Raw genomic sequence first — 7,954 nt, forward strand, 5'->3', positions numbered from 1 at the left:
AATGAAGGACCCATAGAACAACATGATCCTACTCTTGCCTCTGTAAGAGTTCATGTCCTTGACCTCTGTCTAAGGAAAGCATTGTGCCTCTGCTCCATGTTCCAACTTCTATGCTGGCTCCCTTCATGCGGCTTGGGTACTTCGCCAAGTTACACCCAAGTTGCTCCGCTCCTCGTTTTTGCATTGAGTCGATGGTAGCCCTCGCGCCCACCATTCCACAGGTCAGCCCTCCCTTGAGTCCGATCTCCACATCGACTCCAAGTGTGCCTTCATTTAAGTTGCTTTGGGTCGCTCCCCCACTTGATCTCGCAATGCATCCACCAATGCATTCTCTCAAGCGAGATCATGCGATGACTCCTTGCTGCTTGCTCAGTCCATTGAGCTTCGTGGAGTTGTTATTTGTTGAGGTACTCCTCCTCAACTTATGAGGTCCGTCTCACATGATTCTCCCTCTAGAGAGCCAGGACTTACCCCTCCTGGACAACTGTCCCATTGGAGCAACATCTCTCTTCATTTCGGAGACCACCATCCCCTTGGACTACTCCAATCTGCTGAACAAACTATGCATTGTTCTGCCTCCTGTAAACACACTTGCTAGATTGCGACTCCCCGTCAATACAGCCCCCGCTGCACCCCTCAAGGCCTAGCAACATGCTGAACTCGTTGTACACTTCAGCCTCCTACGGACGTATCCTTCACATGCTGAAGAGAAAGTTTCAAGGCTCCATGGCGCCGAGTTTCGGTCGCCTTGGGATGGCCGCGAACATTCCATCATCCGCATACAAGCTCATGGATGAGTACCGAATTCTTTGAGTTAGCAATTCCCCTCACCTCTGTGAGCTTTGTACAACTCTTTCGATCGCTGAGTAACTCATTCCATCTTGGATGGTCTCATCCTTTACCAAGCGCCTCGCTTGCCTTGAGTACCATCAAGTATAGTTGTCAACATTGAGCCGTAGCTCAAACTCAGCCATCCCAACCTTTGTGCGCTCCGCATTCTTCCAAGCTTGCCTGTTCTCATGGTGCCTCTTGCACGAAGGGTTGGCCATTCCTCTGAATGCCAATGTCAGATGCCCACTCCTCTGAGCGACTCTTTTCCCTGCATCTCCATGCCCGTTTTCCCCCAAACGGTCGTGCATGTGCTGACTACCCTCAACGCAACCCCGCTAGGTCCCCCACGTTTGCATGCTAAGTGTTTCTATGAGTGCTTGTCCCGCTCTGATACCATCTTTCATGGACTTAGCTGGTTTTGCCTAAGTCGTGCGGCACCCTTGCGTGTCCGTCCGCAAAGGTCAGCCTCCCCGAAGCCTCTCATTGTCCCTTAGGACCAACAAAAAAGTGAACAGGTTAGAGAGAACGCCTCAATCGGGATCCACAAGCAAACATCTCCAAAAAACACTTCATAGACAATGCAAATTACAAAGAGACTTTACAAGCTCTGAACAGTTGCACAACAAAGGGTAAAATGGTCCATTATAGACCAAAAATCTCTCGTACGTATCCACATGACACAACCTTTATTTACAAGCCTAAAGAGGCCACCAACCCAACTAAAATGGGACTATTAAGCCTTTGGCCGCCCCTCTACATGTTGTACAATGCATGAACATGCCGAAAGACATGGACATACATAAGCATTACATCAAACATCCTGTTTAGAAGTTTGTCTGTGATAGTTCGTCGGAAGTTCTGCGGGAACCAGCCGAAAAGTCGCGGAGCTTGCCAGAGAAGCTCATTGAAACTCGCCAAGTGGATCATCACAAGTCCAGGAGCTTGCCGGGAGTCCACCAGAACATTATCGAGAGTTCGTCGGAGGTTCACCGGAAGATCGTCGGAAGCTCGCCGGAAGAATAGACTTACGGACTTACATTAGCTTAGAATATGTCTTAGGAATCGTAGTTAGCACGCAATTGGGCTTAGATTGGGCTAACCCAATTACGGGCCAGCTAGGCCCATGTAAGAATTATGTTGGGCCCAATAAGAAGCCTAAACAATGTCCTAAGAAGACTCACCGTCGTGGCACAGTCTTCGAGAATGTGTCAAGCGGTGGTACCACCAGTTTTGGCAGTTGTACCGCCCTTGGCAGGGTGCTAGGCGGTGGTACCGCCCAGCACAACCTCCTAGGCGGTGATACCGCCAGACCTGGGTGGTACTAGTCTGGGCGGTTGTACCACCCTTGGCAGGGTGCCAAGCGGTGGTATCGCCCAGCACAGCCTCCCAAGCGATGGTACCGCCCAGGATAGTGTCAGCCAAACTGACACTAGGCAGTGGTACCGCCTGTGCCCGGGGAACCCGGGATGAGATGATTTTAGGCTCCAAGTTTGAATCAACTTGAAGCCTATAAATACTCCTCTCATCCCTGGTTAAAGCACATAAGTATTGAGAGTAAAAAGTATAGAAACACTGCTGCAATCTTGTGTGAGCTCCTCTCATAGTTCTAAGTGTTAGAATAGTTTGAGAGAGGAGTGAGTGGGGTGTAAGGGTTATCTCCTAAACCCGATAAAAGGAGAATTGAGTTGTATAAGGGTGGTTGGCCTTCGCCTATTGAAGGAAGGCCTCTAGTGGATGCCGGAGGCCTCGATAGAACCACTATAAACAGTCGTCTTCTCTGGTTTGCATTTATTCTTGCTATTACCTTACTACAAACCTTTTTAATAGCTTACTGCCTTCAATACTTTTACGAACTCGCTTTCAAGTTAAGTTTCCGAAAATAGTTTTACGTCGGAAACGGTTTTATCGTACGAAAGTTTTTAAATCGACGTTATTTTACCGTTGCACTAATTCACCCCCTCCTCTTAGTGTCGACTCTTGATCCTAACAATTGGTATCAGAGCCTCGTTTTTCATATTTGGTTTAACACCCAAATTGAAATTGCTCTTTTCGGCAACCAAGAGGGTCACTCTCTCATTCGTCCTCCCTTTTTCAATGGGACGGATTACACTTATTGGAAAACTCGAATGAGAGTTTTCTTGCTTTCATTGGATTTGAATTTATGGCACATTATCGAATCCGGTTTTAAAAGGTCTTCTCTTCCAATAAAAGATTAGAATGATTTGGAAAAGAAGACATTTTCTTTAAATGCTAGAGCTATGAATGCTCTATTTTGCACCTTAGACAAAATCGAATTTAATCGGGTTTCTACTTGCGAAACGACTTTCGATATTTGGCGTACTCTTGAAATAACACATGAAGGGACTAGTAATGTTAAAATTTCAAAAATTAATTTTTTAATATATGATTTCGAGCTTTTTCGAATGAAGCCGAGCGAAACCATTGTTGACATATACACCCATTTTATGGATGTTGTCAATGGTTTAAAAGCCCTTGGCAAATGTTTTTCGGATTTTGAACTTGTGAACAAGATTTTGCGTTCTCTTTCTAAGAAGTGGGATTCAAAAGTAACGGCCATACAAGAGGCCAATGATTTGAACCGTTTTCCACTCGAAGAACTAATAGGGTCCTTGATGACCTATAAAATGACGTGCAATGCACGTAAAGAACTCAAGAACCACCTTCCAAAGAATAGGAAGGATTTGGGAAATAGAACATTTGAAGACCACTCGAGCATAAGCTCAAGTGATGGTGAACCCGAACTCACTAAGATATTTAAAAAGTTAATAAAACAAAAATTAAAGAATAAAAAGAACGAAACTACTTGCTTTGAATGCAAGAAGAAGAATAAAAATTGGGATGAATCGAGCTCCTTCGAAGACGAGGAGAAAATCAAGAAAGGCGAAGTGGCAAACTACGCCTTAACGCCTTTCGACGTTGAGGTAATCAAAATACCTTTAATTTACTTCGAAAATATATGATGCTTTTCATGATGTATTTTTCTTTTTTTTATTTAGTTTATAATTAATTTTCTTGAAAATTGTTTATTTAATAATTTAATAATGAAAATGTAAAAATTAAGAATCATGCTTATCATTCTAGTAATTTTAAAAATAATCATGAAAATTGTATGTTTATGATAAACAAAATAATTTTGATTAATAATACCTTATGAAATCATGCTAAGAAATAATAATGTGTATCATGTTGATTTCCATAATTATTCCTCGATTTTGATTAAATGAAATCATATTTGATTTGAAGTAATGCATAATCGTGTAATGAAAATATTAAATGTTTTGATTCTATGATTGATGATTTTTTGCATAAGATTTCAAAGTTATACATGATGATTTTATGATTATTTGATCTTGATGATTTTCATGATGATATTTGCTCTTTCGATTTTAAACCATGATGTACGGTTTCATACGAAAAACTTGAGTATGCTTATATGAAATCAATCACTTAAAATGTATCACTTAAAAAAGGGAAAATATGTTATAAATGAAATCATGAATCTACTTATGTTATGAATTTTGTGAACCATAAAAATGATTTTGAAATTAGTTTTATCAAAATCATGATCTTGATTTCTTGGAATAACATGAGATTTCCTTTGATGATCTTTTTATTTAAAAGGAGATTTGTCGAAATGATTCATGGAATTTTAGATTCATGTCTTGATCCTTCATTTGTTCATGAGAAGGTTGAAATCTTTGTACCTTTGAATTCTTCCCTTCTCCTTTCAATTTTTGAATTTATGCATGTTATATGTTGAAGATTTGAAGCCATGTTTTGATATCATGCATACCCAAGAAATGTTGATTTGACAAATTGAATGAATTGAAAATGAATGATGATTTTTCTCTTGAATATAACTTGTGATATATATTTTTTTTTTGAATTATCATCTTGATTTCTCGGTATTCGATACATGAAACTTTATTATGAATCAAGATTTTTTCATTAATCGATCTCCTAAGATTTTCTTTTGATTATTTATGAGGAGGTTTTTTTTCAAAAGAAATCATGTCTTTTGGTATTCACATGTTCAAATATTTCATGATATGATTTTTATGCAATTCCTTATATTCATGAAATATTTATCTCATCACCCAATAATTCTTCTTGATATTCCTTATGTGATGATATGAATACATGAAATATTTATTAATTTGTTTTGATGTATACAAATAAGAAGTTTCGATCATGCGATGTAATTTGACAAAATTGGTACCATCATGATGTGAAATAAATGATGATTTGGAATCATGCATGTAATGATGATTTTATATTCTATATACATGATGATTTGGAATTATGCATGCAATACTTTAACTTATGATAATGATGCATGCAATGATAAAATATTCATGATGAAAAATTGTTTTGATATTCACATCTTGATTTTTTTCATCTTTTGTTACCTTATCTTTGTCATAATTTGAATGTACGAAATAAAAGGTCTTCCCTTCTTTTTAATAATGACAAAGGGGGAGCAAAACATGCTAGAAAAAAAATTTGCTAGCTTGCACAATTCGAAAAGAGGTGAACTTGCTAGCTTGCTAATCTAAAACAGGAAGCAAGAAGTCCTATCTTGTAAATCTCAAGAGAAGCAATGTTTGCCAAGTTACACATTTCAAAAAGAGGCAAAATAGTCCGTCTTGCACATCTCAAAAGATGTAAAATTTTGCTAACCTTTTATGTGTAAAATTTGATAGTTTGCATACTATAAATTTGCATACCAAAAGTACTATCTAGCCTATCTCAAGATGCAAAACATGCTAACTTGCACTTTGTAATAGAAGCAAAATTTTTAGCTCAAACATTGCAAAGGAAGCAAAAATTTACTAGCTTGCAACTTGCATATTTCAAGAAGCAAGAGTTGCTTTCTTGAACATCCTTAAATTTGCTAGCTTTCAAATTGCATGATGATAAAACTTGATATTATGTTTTTCATGCAATGATTTAAACTTAGATATCTCTAAACCCATGAGAGTTGGAACTTCTCCTTTTTGTTGATGACAAAGGGGGAGAAGTATGATCATGTTATGCATGATGATGTGTTACAAATATTCATGATGAATATTTGCAATGACTTAAATTCGGTTTGAATTCAAGGTTCTATCAATATGACATATTGATAGGGGGAGTTTGGTTAAACTCTGGGAGTTAAGGTTAACTCCGTCGTCGGTTAGTTGTCATCATCAAAAAGGGGGAGATTATTGAATCTCGGATTTTGATGATGAAACCAATCGATATGTGTTTATGTTTTAATCTGTGTTTTGAGTGACGTAGGATGCTTCAATCAGGATGAGACAATTAAAGCAAGAAAAATCATGTTGGGCCAGAGGAACATGTCAAAAGATTGGACGTCGGGCCAGTGGATCGGTCGCCGTATCAACAGAAGGCTTCGGGCCATGGATTCGGGCATTGGGCTAAGAAGAGCGGGTATTGTGCCAAGGATATCGGAGTTGCGGAGTCAATTGGCCGATTGAGCAATAGGCCGCAAGAGAGGACGATGCGTCGAAGAATCGGACGAAGCGTCGAGGGACCAATGACATACCGGACAACTTGATTAATGCTTGGTATTAATTGTCTAGATTGAAGTTTGTTTTACATGTGTAGGATTAACTACGATAGCAAGACATGAAGCAAAATGAAGTCTCGAAGTCGAGATCGAGATCACGTTGGGAGTTCGAGAGTTCGTCGGAAGTCCGGACGTTCGTTGGAAGTTCTGCAAGAACCAGCCGAGAAGTCACGGAGCTTGCCAGAGAAGCTTATCGGAACTTGCCAAGTGGATCGTCGAAAGTCTAGGAGCTTGCCGGGAGTCCGCCAGAACAATACCGAGAGTTCATCGAAGGTTCGCCGGAAGCTCGCCGGAAGAATAGACTTACGGACTTAGTTTAGCTTAGAATATGTCTTAGGAATCATAGTTAGCACGTAATTGGGCTTGGATTGGGCCAACCCAATTATGGGCTAGCTAGGCCCATGTAAGACTGTGTTAGGCCCAATAAGAAGCCCAAACAGTGTCCCAAGAAGACTCACCATCGTGGCATAGTCTTCATACTATGTTAGGCGGTGGTACTGCCAGTCTGGGCGATTGTACCACCCCTAATAGGGTGTCAGGCGGTGATAATGCTAGTCTGGGTGGTGGTATCGCCCAGCACAACCTCCTAGGAAGTGGTACCACCAAACCTGGGCGGTGGTACAGCCCAGCGCAGGCGGTGGTACCGCCCGTGTCCGGGGAACCCGGGATGAGATGTTTTTAGGCTCTAAGTTTAAATCAACTTGAAGCCTATAAATACCCCTCTCATCCCTGGTTAAAGCACACAAGTATTGAGGGTAAAAAGTATAGAAACGCTGCTGCAATCTTGTGTGAGCTTCTCCCGTTCTAAGTGTTAGAATAGTTTGAGAGAGGAGTGAGTGGGGTGTAAGGGTTATCTCCTAAACCTAGTAAAAGGAGAATTGAGTTGTAAAAGGGTGGTTGGCCTTCGCATATTGAAGGAAGGCCTCTAGTGGATGCCGGTGGCCTCGACGGAAGAGGAATCAGAGGAGTCGATGTAGGTCACGAATGACCGAACCACTATAAACAGCCGTCTTCTCTGATTTGCATTTATTCTTGCTATTACCTTACTACAAACCTCTTCAATAGCTTACTACCTTCAATACTTTTATGAACTCGCTTTCAAGTTAAGTTTCCGAAAATGGTTTTACATCAGAAATGGTTTTATCGTACGAAAGTTTTTAAACTGACGTTATTTTACCGCTGCACTAATTCACCCCCCCTCTTAATATCGACTCTTGATCTTAACAGTACCACCATATAGTCTAGGCAGTACGATCTCCTAATAGAGCCTTGGAAACTAGGCTTTGGCAATACCACTGCTTGGCAGCATTAACTATCGGTGGTACCACCACCCAATCTAGGTAGTACCATTGCCTAGACTACCTGAGAGGCTGAGCCTCAGGTAGTTCCACCACTAGCTCAGGAAGTGCCACCGCCTGGTGTGGCACTAGATCACTGAATAGGCCATCCATCTGGCCCAAATCAGCCTTGATTCGTGCCTAGTTGGCCCCTAATTGAGCTAGTATGATTTCTCCCAAAACTAATTCAAAT

The sequence above is a fragment of the Musa acuminata genome, chromosome BXJ1-9 (assembly GCF_036884655.1).
Source record: "Musa acuminata AAA Group cultivar baxijiao chromosome BXJ1-9, Cavendish_Baxijiao_AAA, whole genome shotgun sequence".
NCBI lineage: Eukaryota > Viridiplantae > Streptophyta > Magnoliopsida > Zingiberales > Musaceae > Musa > Musa acuminata.